Raw genomic sequence first — 13,451 nt, forward strand, 5'->3', positions numbered from 1 at the left:
TGGGATCAGCTTTCTAAAGCAAAAAAAAAAATTAAAGGGGAGCTTTTTTCTCCCTTGCTGACACTGAAACAATGAATATGGATCAGAATTTTCATTTCCTTTTTTTACCACATCCATTTGCTTGATAGAACAAGCTTGCCAGCCCAGTTTTACTTTGATAAACCTAATAAGGAAAAAGCACTTTCCACCTCCATATTATTTTATGTCTTGTTTGTGACTTCAGCATCCTTTATATAGGTTTAAAGACAATTTATTCTTTATTGCCCTTGAGTCATTTCGGGAGAGCACTTGTGTTTTTCCCGACATAAAAATGTCCCCCTATAACATGATGAATATTAAATAGGTGCTTGAATGAAAATGAAACGGTGTGCTCTGACCCGACAGCTCCATTTATTGCAGCGCGGCCGGGAGAGAACCGAAATGTCAGCGTTGTCCGGCCGTGGATGTGGGGCCCCGCTCCCGAATTACTTCATCAAATGACCAATTTCACAAATGGACCTAGACACTGGTGTGAAGTCTCTTCTGCGGAGGGTATGTCCTGCTTTCCTAAGGAGCTAATTTGCTGCCCAGCTGAAGGCTGCAAAAATACCGAGCTGGTTTCTGCTCCTCCACCGCCACCTGAGTGGAGCGGTGCTGGCCCAGGGTGCCTCTTCCAGCAGGCATAAGGTGAAAAATCTGGGTTCGTTTGTGAGGGTGATGTCTCGCTCTTAGTGAGACCGAGAGTTTTGCTGGTTTGCTATCGCCAGGCAACAGGGATCAGACCCTCGCTGTGCCAGCAGCTCCCCGAGTCGCTCGTCTTCTCCACGCGAGTGGGGCGAGGGCTGAGCATCACCAGGCTGAAACACGAAATACCCCGGGGGGATCCAGAGGCTGAGGCACGGCCGTGCCCTTGCCAGGGATGGGGGGAAGAAGCTGCGGATGAGCGGAGGGGGAATTGGTGGGTTCCTTGCAGAGCTGCACCCCGCAACCCGTGCACGGGTGGGCTGCGGGCGCTGGTGGGGGGCGAGCGGTGGTGGGAGGGCTGCGGGCAGAGCCGGAGGTCATCGCCCGTGGGCTCTCCCCTCTGCAGGAGAGCTCAGCTGTACTGCTGCCTGCGTCCCCCCGTGAATTACCACTTAATTCAGAGGCAAAGGGACTAGCTGGGATTTTTTTCTTCTCCTACCAAGACAACGAACAGGGACTCTCTTACTCTAAAGGTGTATTAAAGGGTGCTGAAATCAATTCCTTTCTCATTCCTGTACTCGGAGGACAGTCCTGGAAGTGTTATCTTCCCTACCCCGTAATGTGTTCAATCGCTCTTCTCGCTCAGAGCCGTCACGGAGACGTGGACTTTCCCGTTCTTCGTGGGTATGTTCAACTGCTTGCCGCGCGGGGGGTGAAGGACAGAAACCCACCTCGCACACAAGGCAGTGCTTCATATTAGTGCTGGCTGGAGTGCTGGTATTCGTGTTCACAAGGTCTACCAAAACTTACTTTTTTTTTTTTCTGCTCCCAAATATGTAACATTTTTAACATTTAAAAGAAAAGTTTTGCCTTCAGTGTTAAAATGGAGCAAAATAAACTCATCTGGTGGCTCAGCAGCACAGCATGGACTGAAAACAAGGCACTAATCCATAACCGTGGTGCAGAATTGCTGGTGCCGGTACAATGCAGGTATTGGTGTTACTTATGATGCTTTTTGTACGAGCGCTGCCGGCGCAACATCAGCCCCGAGCGGTGGGTGAGCGGCTGCGCCGGCACAGCCCCGGTTGCACACACCGCTGTGCACAGGCTGAGACCGTACACGGGTCTTCACTGGCAGGTTTCTTGAATTCTTTTTTTCCTCCAAATTCCAGCGTGGCTATTTTACGTGCGTAGCTGTGAGCATATTTTTGAGGGTTTGCAGGATCAGAAGGGAAATGCAACTTGGTTTTTAGCTGTTTGCTCCCTCCTTTAGCTCATGGATGGATTTTGCTGCTCACCTCCCAGACGTACTAACTCACTCCGGTTGCCCTCCCTTCCCTGGGTTACGCTTCTTCCAAAGACAAATGCAGGTCCAGTCCAAGTGACGATACGCATGACTAAAGATGATGGTGTCATTTCAAGGGAGCAGCAGATGTCTGTAGTGGCCTTTCTGTGCTGCAGCTGGTAATGAAGGCGATGGAGGTTGTTTGAGTAGTGTAGTGCAGACTGGATTTATTATTCTTTTCTCTCTAGGTATTTCTCTGACCAGTGTATTGCGTGAATTCGTATTGCGTTTGCTTCTGTTCCATTTGGGAACTGATGGAAAGGTGGCTGTGCTAATAGGGTGCAATACAAGTGCCCTTACTGACTCCAACATGCTCATGTTATGGTAACTCCTTTTCCATGTGAGAATTATTTATTTTTAAGGAATAGAAAAATGACTATATCTGTACTACCTACAAATACAAGGGGGACAACCAGATTAATTATCACTTGCTTTAGCAAAAATAGAAGTGTAATGACGCAGAACAAATAGCATAAATCTGCCCGAGATTATTTTAACTAACACGTTCTCTCAATTGAAATAAACAACTGTCCCATGCCTGGATCATGTAGGGAAGCTCCCCAGCCACCCACAAGAGCAAACGTGACTGCCCCAACCACATCGTCTTGGTCTGCTCTGAGACCACCTCGTGCTCTTTCTTCACTGTCCACCGCCTCACTCGCCTGGCAGCTCTGCATTTCATTTCATGGAAAAGAAAGAACTGGTAATATTCTTACCGTTCTGCTAGTAAATAATAAAACTAGCAGTAAATAATAAAAACTAGTAAATAATAGTAAATAATAAAACTCTATAAAAGTATTAAGCAATAATAGATCTGATAGAGCTAATGCATTAAGATGTAGATGAACGTTAGCCAAAATAGTGTGTATTTAGTATTAAAAAAAAATACTGCAATAAACCCAGTGTGAATGCAGCACAGTAAATGAAGATCAACGGTGATTGCCCGGACCGGTCAGGACTACAAAAGAAAGGTGGGGAAATACCCACACTCAATAGAGACACATCCTATTCCAATTTGTCAAGTCTGTTAAAGGTGACGTTGCTTTGCTTTGCCTTGAGGCCAGGCTGGACTTCACGCAGTGCCTGCGCACCTGAGCTTGTTTGTGCGCCCTGATGAACGGCTTGGTTTTTTTTTTTTTAAAAAAAAAAAATTGGCTTCCCAGATCTTTCAGAGACCCTTGAAGAAGTTGAGCCCTGGCACTACGGCGCGTCTCATCGTGTGGCCACGGGACACCAGTTCTCAGCGTGAATAAATCACTGCGGGGAGGAGTGGGTGAGAGCTGGGATCGCAGAGCAGGAGGTGGTGATGGGGCCAACGCGGGGGTCACCCCGGGCGGCTGTGGAGAAGGCCGTGTCCCTTCAGGAGGTTGTATTTAGAGCAGCCGAAAGGGGCATCCTCAGGAGTGTGCGGCGAAGTCGTCCCTGGTATGATAAGGGTCACTAGAAAGACGGCAGAGCTCAGCGTTGGCTGTTAACGCTTTTTTCCCAAGCTGCTATTTCTTTCTAAAGTGTCAGGCTTGGCACATGGCAAGACCAGCCACAGCTGCCGCTGGTGGGTGCTGGTTGCCTTATCCTGGCACCGTTGTGGAGATGGGAGCTGCCCTCCCAACCGCGGATGCGTTTCCCCTCTGGACTCTGACTGCAGGGTGCATATGAAGGCATGGCAAAGCCCAAAACACAGAATTAATTGCATTCAAGTCTGTATAGCTTATCACAGAACTAAAGGACAGTAGTAAAAAGAGCCCCCTCCTCTTATTTTCCCACCCATAAGCGCTTGTAGAAGTGTTTTGCAATCTTGCAGTACCGGCAATAAGCCTTGAGCTGAACAAATTGATCCTGAGATACTGGAGCTGTACCTTGTTTGCTGTTGCCTTGCCTGCTGTTTCTGTCCTGGCTCTGAGCAGGTACAAATAATGAATTAACTGCTGGGTAAGCCTTGTGCTCCCCTGAGCAATTATTCTGGCTTCTGCCATAGCAGACTCAATTTGTCCTGCAATAAGTACAATTTTCTGAGAAGTTAGTTCTGGTTCAGGCACTAATCATCCACATCTGTGCGGCGTGGGTATTTTTTGGGGGGAGCCAGTTGTGAGTCAAGCTGTCAGACTGGCACGTGAAAAAGCACGTCTTCGGAGTGCTGCGGGCCTTTTGGGGATGCAAATATGCTCCCAGCTGTGTGTGTAGCATTAAGTCAATTAGCAGAGAGAGGAACGGTATAAAATACGCAATGATCTTGAGCACTTGGGTAGTGTGTTAGCAACCTTTGCTTCCCCATGTCTGGAAGATCAGCACTAATGATTTAATGCGAATTTAAATCTCAAACATGTAAAATTTGTTTGCAGAAGGTGCTGCAGGCTAGAAATGGAGGTGCTGGTTAGAAAGGTTATTTTGTACATCTGCTAATTAATTCTGGGCAAGAAGTATTATTCGATAGTAAGAAAGAAAATTGTGCCAAACTGTGTATTTGAGCAGCAGCGGGCATCTGTAGGCCTTCCTTACACACACCTATCCGCCAGCTGAAAGAGCAAATGACGGTGGTGACTGGGAGACCCCAGCCTGGAGATACTGACCTGCTCAAGGCTTTTCTCCCTGTGTTTTAGCTTCAGGGTGCTCAAACACAGCGTAAAATGGGGCAGGATCAGACACAAGGTCTTTATTTTGCTGTTCATCAGGTTTGTGAACCAGGTTTATGTACATTAGCAAGTAGGCTTTGCCCATTTTCCGATTGCAAAGAAATGAGTGGGATGTAATTTCCAAGTCCTAATAGTTGGAAGCAGCGAGGCTGGGGTGGCAAGGGAGAGCCCTGGGGGTCTGCAGAGCAGCTGGGAAGGGCTTTGGGTCCTCCATATAGTTCCAAGCAATCTTCCAAGACAGAAAGTAATGAGATATACCAAAGGACTTTAAGGTTGCATGTATAAAAAATGGTGACCCCACCCCAGTGTCCTGATGGGCTGCTGCTGGTTGCTTTTGCTGCTGGTCAATACCTGGAATAACGGCAGGGCGTGCTTTGTGTGCTTCTTCTGTCCCTGTTTGCTCTCCCACCTCGTCACATTGATTAGCCGAATCTGGCCATTTCCCCTCCTTGCGAGCAGGGGCAGCCCCGTCCTCTCCCGAGGCGGACTGCAGGGACCCCTCCCTCCCTACAACACCAACAGCTCTCCCCAAAACCTTCCTCCGCCTTTCCAGCCCGGCTTCGCTCCCAGCATCTCTCACCCTTGATGCCTCCATCCAGCGCTAACTCTCCCTGCTCACTCCCAGCTGGTGACACTACAGGTCCGCAGCAGGTATAACAATTCCACCGTTTTCCTGCCCTGGCTGGGCGAGAAACTTGGCAAATTGCTTTTTTGCTGGGTCTAGTGAGGTTTGTGAGAGTTTCTGCACCAGCTCCATCATTGCAACCACAGTTTTCTTCTTTGCGTAATGTTTTTGCTGAGTCAAAATTGGCCGGCGTGTTAAAACAAATGATCTCTGCAGCCAACGGTAACTATCTGCATAATTGGTGCTAATCACCTGTGAAATCTCTGTGCATCTCCAGAACACTACCGATGTCTTGGGTGCAGGTACCTTGTACATAAACGACTTTTTCCCCGTGTCACGCCGTTGTCCGAAATGCTAAGTCCACTGCTGAGAGGCGATGGCAGTGAGATTTTATGGTCATGTGCCCAATCTTTAAATAGATGCAGAATCACAGTCAGTGTTATATCCTGTTTACTCATTTTGAATGTATTATTAAGTGTCTATTGGTACCAAAAAAGCATAATTAAATAGTATGCCAACTGCAGATGAACACTATATTGATGATGGCTTGTGGCACGGGAGATGTGTGAATTTTATTAACATTGTCATTTCCAATCCCCAGCATCATAAAGGACTTGGACGTTTTCTATTACAGTTGCAGATCTACCTTAACATTACTAAAGCAATCATAGTGTGGGAAATTAGATATAAACTGAAAAATAATTAAAGGCCTGGTGACAACTTGATAACACTGAATAATTAAGGTGTTGGTAACAAATCCTGAATTTTAATTTTCTCGCTATAGCTGGTACTAGTAATCAAGATCAAAAGCACCTTCACTGCTTTAGGAAAGCTCACTCACATATCTATTATTTAAGGGGGAGAAGGAAAAAAGATGAAAACCATAGCTCTGGGTTAGGTCTGTTAACAGCTCAGGAATCACGTTAAATCCTGCAGACGGGAATGTGCCAGAGCCGACGGAGCCGCTTCCCTCCGGCACCCTTTGAAGAGCATTAAGCTGCAGGAAGTACCTTCAGCAGCCCCTGCAATGTTATTTATATTTAGGATACACTCCTTAGGCAACATGTGAGTGGAAGCGATCGGGGGCATTCATTTCAAAGCAGATGGCCGCTACACGGGGGCAAACACGAGGTCTGCAGCATGGACGTGGGCTGTACGAAGATGAGCCCGATGGCACAAGCCACGGAGCGCGGCTAAGTTCAGAGAGAAGAGATGGCCGGGTTACACCGGAGCTGCTTCGTTTGCTTTTCTTTCCTGGGATTTTTGGAGCAGTTACGGTCTTGACGCATTGAGTTCACTGAGATATTTGGTGCTGGTCCTTTTGTGACTCCTCACACCTGCCTGGAGCTGTGGGTCACCTCCCGGATCAGCTGTCGGACCCTTTCTGGGGTAAGTAGTTCAAATCTGGTTGGGGGGAAAGGAAATGAGATTTTTGTGGCCATACGGGAGAGCAAGGACAACAGGAGGGAGCTGGGGCCCTCAGGGCCTGTCATCACCTTGGTGGCCACAAAAGACTCACATACAGTAAGATACAGTTGCTGTAATGATGACTTAAATAGCATCATTGTCTGAAAAGATATTGAGTACCATAACGTTACCCAGAATTCATGCTGCACGTTTTTACCCATGCAGATAGCTGGGGCTCCTCCTGCACCCGTCTCTTGGCCAGGGTCACCCCACGAGGGTGGCATGGGGCTTGCAGGGATGGCTCTGCTCTGTGCTGCATTACGGGCTGTCGACCCCAGCTGGATCTGGCCAGAGTGTGGGACTCAGTGAGGAACCCAGCAGAAATTGTTCATAGGTGGAGGGAATTGCAAATAGCTCCTGGAAGATCCTTTTATTTTTGTGTATATTCAGGTAAAAATAAATAAACCGTTGAGGTGTTACAATGGCACACAGCCTACAAACTGGAAAACTGCCAGCATTTTGGAAGGTGATAGAAGGTTGTCTATGCTTGATGTTTGCAGTGAAATATTGCCATTTTTTTTTCTTGAATATCCTGTGTATCTATCCGCGTGCACATATAAAATCTCAAAATTAACTCCGTTTGCTCCCCATGCTGAAACTAGTCATTACCGTACATTTTTTGTCTAATAAAACCATGTGATAATAATATTTTGACATAATTTTAAAGACATGTTTGCATAACGTTGTTGGAGGCTATAAGCTGTACCAAGACTCCAAAGAGCCGAACAGCCGAGCACCTCCCTCGCTGTCCTTTTCCCGTTGGCGGTGCGTGATTCGAAGGCAGCACAAAGGGACTTGTGCGAGCAATGCCTTTCCACGGCAGCGCTTCCTCCCCTGCCTGCATATCATGTCGTTGCATTCATCTCTGTGTGTTTATTGATCAGCTTTATTGAACTGAATTTGACAGCGAGCACAGTGTCTCATACGAGAGTGGGCATAGCTTAACGCGTGGTGAAGAGCATTTTGGCTCTGATTGCACGTTTAGGACTGGAAGCGAGTGCCTTATCTCCTCCGTTATCTCATCCCTTCTGATCCCTTGTCGATTATCGTAATATCCTTTGTATCCTACCTGACCCCTCATTTGGAAACACTTTGAATTGGGTATTGGCTTTGCTACTCAGTCTTCATTTGGGATTCCAGCAAAAACCAAACTGGAAATAATAAACAGAAGCAGGAGGTGTTTCTGTAGGGCTGGGACACTAGAGGATGCTTGGGGAGAGACTACACACCTGACACCCAGCTGCCTTCCTAAAGACTAGGAGATGTTGGGATGAAATAAAGCACAAATACCTTGCAAAGCATGGACTCTGCTCCGAGGGACTGATAAGCTTGGTGAGGTGTTGGGAGGCAGGGAGGAAAAGAAAAAAAGGCTTTGCTGAGGTCTTGCAGTAGGCAAACGTATGCCCCCATTTAATGAGTTTGTTAAAGAATCCTGTTAAATAATTTAAGCAGCAGCGTCTCCTAAGAGCGGCTGCTGGAGCAGATGGGATGGGGGATGCGCAGCCGCAGCAAGGGTGCAGGAGGCACCCAAGGCCGTCCCAGCGTTGGGATGAGGACATGCCAGCCCCGAGGACATCGCAGCCGGTGGGATGCGAGTGCTCCCCACTACATTTTGGGGATACCTGGAGGTGCCGGGGGGAGCTCAGCCCCAGGAGGAGCAGCAGCAATTGGGGAGGTGCATCCTGCACATTGTCTGCTTTGGGTGCGCGGCTCTTGCCCCAGGGCAAAGCCAAGGGAAGGATGAAGGTGTATTTTCCAGGCAAGAGTTTTTGCTGGGTTTGGCTCTGCTGCCTCGGTAAGAGCTGAGCAGCGCAACGACAGATTGTAAAGGGACTCAGGGCCCTGTAACTCTATCAGTTTTGATCAATTTTTCAGTCGAGTTAGTAATACACCAGAGAGCGTGTCAACGTGCTTTATGGAGGTCTGCAAGTGCCTACCATGGCTAATCCATAAAGCTCAAATGGTTTCCTGGAAAACAGACATTTTGTTGTCACCATGAGGAGACTACTAAGCAGCGGAGGGTGGGGGGAAATAAAAGAAAAATACAGGGAGGCTGCAGTACCTGCTCTAACTGCTGGGAACACGGCGAAGGGTGGGCTCAGGGCAGCCTGCAGTGTCCGACAGCTGGAGAGCGCGGGGGAACGGCCGCCGCTGCCGTCCCAGGGCCCCGTCAGCCCTTGCCCCTGCAGCCCTTCCACCCTCTCGCCCAGGAAAAGCAATTGCGTTTCTGTTTATTTTTAATGAAATCTAGCAATCAATTTTTAGCAGTTCTCAGAGATGCAATTTAAAACACAAAACAGTCCCTGTCGCCTCTGCCCCCCCCAATGCTTAAAACACGGATTGCTATGAACTGGTGGCATTAGCTCTAGGCTTTAAGCATATCGGGTAAGAAAGACATGTCATCACTTAAGTACTTGAATGGTTCTCCCAGTTTTCTGAATTTATCATTATAATGTAAGATTATTTTACTTTCAGGGTATTTACCAAAGCATTTTTCTCAGACTTTCTGTCTGAGCTGGTTATTCTGCCCGAGACACCCTGACTCCTCCTTCCCTTCTCCCTGCCAACTACTGAAAGCTTTTATGAAATTGCTTTTAAATGAACCCATTTTTTTACTTCTTTCAAAGCATATTCTGTGTTTTGAACCCTGGAGTGCATTTTGGGTACACCACCGTACTACAGAAGCTGGAATTTTACTGTTTAAAGAGCTAGGAGAGTTTTTTTCACATTCACCTGACTCCGAGAGCTGAGAATTAATACGAGCACCAAATATCCTAACATGTAAGATAAAAATAGTAAGAGTGGGTGCTCACTGCAGAAGCCCAAGGTGAATGGAGGTCAGAGCTGAAAATTAATGTATAGTAGGAGCCCTCCTCACTCCTTACGCCCTGTAGAATTACTTACACATTGCATGGATTCCCGCAGCCTGTATGCGCTCCTGGTACACATCTGTGGAGACCTTCTGTCCTAGACAGCAGGGCTAATCCTGCCTACACCTCTGCCAAACCAATCTTTCTGATTTTATCTCTCATTCATAGGAGAAATACGGATTTCAAAGGCAGAGAAAAAAATTGCCTGGAGATTTGACTATTCAGCCTGAGGAAAAATCTCCTGGCTTTTTTCCACAGTAACTGTTCCAAAGTATGGCCATTTTCAGAGATTACCAATTTGCTGAATACCTTTTTTTCCCCCACTGTGTTCAATATAAAGTACTTTTCCTTTCCACAGCCTATAAAAGACGACTAATCCGCAAACTGAAAGCCGAGTCCTTCACTCTTGCTTCTGCCGAGCCTAGAGAATAATATTCAGCAAGCAGTAATCACATCGGAACAGTTGCCTAAGGCCTGGTTTGTACAGGATGAAAAGTGAGCAAGTGATAAGTTTCCAAATGACCTCTGTCAGCTCCGAAAAATAAAAAAGCAAAGACGACAACAGCCCGTGTTAACTGGAAAGGCCAGCTCAGGCACGACTAAACGGGGGGCCAAGTGTACGCGAAAGAGCAGAAAAGTGTCCTTGCATCCCCATCTAGTGGCTTTTGATGAAATAAATCTGTACTCGCTTTCGTTTGGACATTTTCTCCTCTACCTGTTAATGCCATCTGCCAAATGATAGACAAGCACGTGGCTAAACTCGCATCAGAAGTGCTGAGCTGACTCAATGCTGCTCGATTTGACGTATTTCTTCGGATTTAATTTTTCATAAATACTTTTCAGTAAGTTTTCAGGCTTTCAAAGTGGTTTTCTCCATCTCTGCTCACTTTTGTGGGCAGAGCCAAACGGACCAGCTGCCACGGTCCAGGGGACCAACGGGCATGTTTGCTGCCTGGTATAAATACCGGAATTTCAGAGATGATAGAACTTACTGCGAATGGAAAGGAAACATGAACCCAACTTTCAAAGAAATGTTAATTTAACTAAGGATATTCTTTGAAGAGCAGGACAAACCAGAAAGATTCACAGAAGATCAGCCAAAGCTTCTGTGAAAGGTAAGCATCCCACATTGGACTCGTGCCCACTTTCCCACCGTTTGCTCTCTGTTTACCCAGAAAAGGGCTACTCGTTGTCTTAGTTCCACTGATGGCATAAAAAGAAATATTCTGGTTTTGTAACAGATTTTTCCTCGCCAGAGCGGCTTCTCCTGGGGTACTTTGGCTGCTCGGAGCGTTCAGGCCTCTTCCCTTCGGAGGTAGCGCAGTGTCGTGCATGCTGTGATGGCTGGGCTCAGCCTTGCTTTAAGAGGAGGTAGGTAAACAGGACTTCAGTTCTGATCCTTCATTTCAGGTGCAATTGAAATGTAATAATCAGTGACATTAAGAATTCAGTGCTACTTTTGTGTTACCTGCTCTCTGAGCTCTTGACGGCCCTTATGGGAGCTCAGCACCCGTGGGTCCCTGGGTCTGCCAGCAGTTTGCATCACCTTGCGATGTGCTGTGATTAATCCAAACTGCCCAGCTGTAACTCCTGCACCTGCAGACTTACTTGCTCCCAGTTACAGGCTGGTTGGTGAGCCCTGCTGAGGCACAGGAGCATTGATTTAGCACACCAGTACCACCCAGAAACCTTAGCAAAAAGCAAAGCTCCCACGGTGCCGAGCTCCCTTGGATGTACCCCTTCCTCAGCTGCCCCAGCCCTGGGAGGGTCCCTTGGTTTCTTACCAAAAACTCCAGTCCCCGTTAGTCTGTCCTCTTGACCAAGAAAAATTCTCAGGGACAGGTCTCCATGGCCTTACTATTTGCACTGCTGACTTTGAGCCAGGGACAAAACCTCTTTCGCTGGCAATTCTCCACGTTTCCGTACAGCGGGGTTTGCAAATGTCCTGGTTTTGGAGCACCGTACCTGTCAGATGTGTTTAATCCTGCTGATGCTGTACTCCCAGCAGCACGGGTACAGCCGGGGAAAGTTTAATTCTGAGCATATTTTCCCAGCTGAAGACCTGTGAACTCTTTAGGGGTAAAAGGCACACTTTACCGTACCTGTCTTTGCTCTCAGAGAGATTTTCTTTTGAACGCTTTATGGTTTGTAGAGCAAAAGCTGGTCTTCACCTTGAATCAAAGAGCCTTTTCTGAAGGTGGTCACGTTGGACTCTCCCTCTGCCCTTACCTTAGCTCTGTAATTACAACTACACGAGATATGACCTCTAGTCAAATAGTTTGAAAAAGGTGATTTTAAAAGGTCTGGAAGAATTGCACCAGCAGCCAGGCTTTAATAAAAAGGCAGGAAGGGCTGTGTTAAAAAGAAGAATTGATCTCCAGATCTAGGTGCTTCGTTTTTTGGGGGGAGGTTGAATCGAAACGCAGCTGGAACGGCCAGGCCCAGCAGCAGTGAGAGCTGTTTCCCCTGGGGAGGGATGGGTTCTGCTTCTCCAATGTCATCTTTTTCAACATTTATCAAAAGCCATATTCTTTTTCCTATAGGAAAAAAACTGTATACACTTATAAAAACAAATACTGCTGCTCGAACTCCAAGATCTACTGCTGCCCAGGAGGTGTTAAATATTTAATAGGATTAATACAAAACAAAATTTCTTCCTTTAATGAGAAATCTTGTCTTTAACTATCAGGAAAATGGGTGCTACAGAAATGCTGGTTATCTTGCTCTCTACCAGAACTTGCCTAGTGCAGAATAATGGGTTTGCACCAAATATTTCACTCAGGAGAGTACAGAAATTGCTGGCTATACCTTAGAACATTTGTCTAGGAAACTGAAAATATCTAACTGATAAAACTGCTTTCATTAAAAGAGGAAACACTGCTGCAGAAGAAAAGAACTCTGCTCACAAGAAAATCAAAGTTACATTACATGGGCCTTAATTAGTTGTTCTATGTGCTGCTGGGAGGATCTCAAAAATAAACTAGTAATGCTACGAGGAACTCTGTAAAAATGCCAAGGACCTTCCTGACATTCATCAGCCTAAATGCTGATCACTATTTAGAAGATAAATTCCTTGAAAGTTGATTTCCAAACCCCTGGACTTTCCTGCCTGGAGGCGCAGGTCCGAGGCTTGTCGTGGTGGGTTGATGGAGATGGAGCGTCGAGGGGGCTCGGCAGCAAAGGCGATACCAGCCTCGGGCAGGCTCGCTCCTGGGAAAAGAAGGGAATGACCTATTTCTGCAGGATCAGCCCAAACCTGACCTCCACAGCCGCAGCGTGTGGGGAAAAACACTATTGCTTTGTTCTTCTCTCGCTGCAGCCCCTGCTTTAGCCTTAGCCATCACCTCACTGATCAAAAACCCCCCAGCTTTTTCACTTTGGAAGAAAAACACGGTTTAGAGCGGATTTAGTCACGAGCTTGACCAGAACAACCGAAAGCACAGCGTGCGGAGGGTACATCCTCCAAAGCCACCCTGCCGCCAATTCCAGCCGGCGCAGGCAGCTGCCCACAATGTGCTGTTGTTTCCAACCCCAGGGGAACAAAGGCTGTTGTTGTAGGCTAATGCCAGCTCAGTTGTGGCATGTGCCTGCGTGGGTTGTTGGAGCTGGAAGGGGACACGGGGTGGGGGACGGACCAGGGAGGGGTATCATCCCCCAGTGGATGTACAAGGAGGTTTCCAAGGGCTGTGTGGCTCCTGGATGCCGGAGGTTTCTCTACAGCTCCTGTTGCTCCGGGGAGGTACGTCTTTTCTGCTGGGACCTCTGGGGTGTCCATCCCTGGTGGTGGGGTGGGGGGGGGGGGGTTCAGGGGTGCCTGGGCCAGAGGGGTGATGTTGTGGCTTAGCTGGGAG

This window comes from Haliaeetus leucocephalus, unplaced genomic scaffold (assembly GCF_000737465.1).
Source record: "Haliaeetus leucocephalus isolate CR32 unplaced genomic scaffold, Haliaeetus_leucocephalus-4.0 Scaffold451, whole genome shotgun sequence".
Taxonomy (NCBI): Eukaryota; Metazoa; Chordata; class Aves; order Accipitriformes; family Accipitridae; genus Haliaeetus; species Haliaeetus leucocephalus.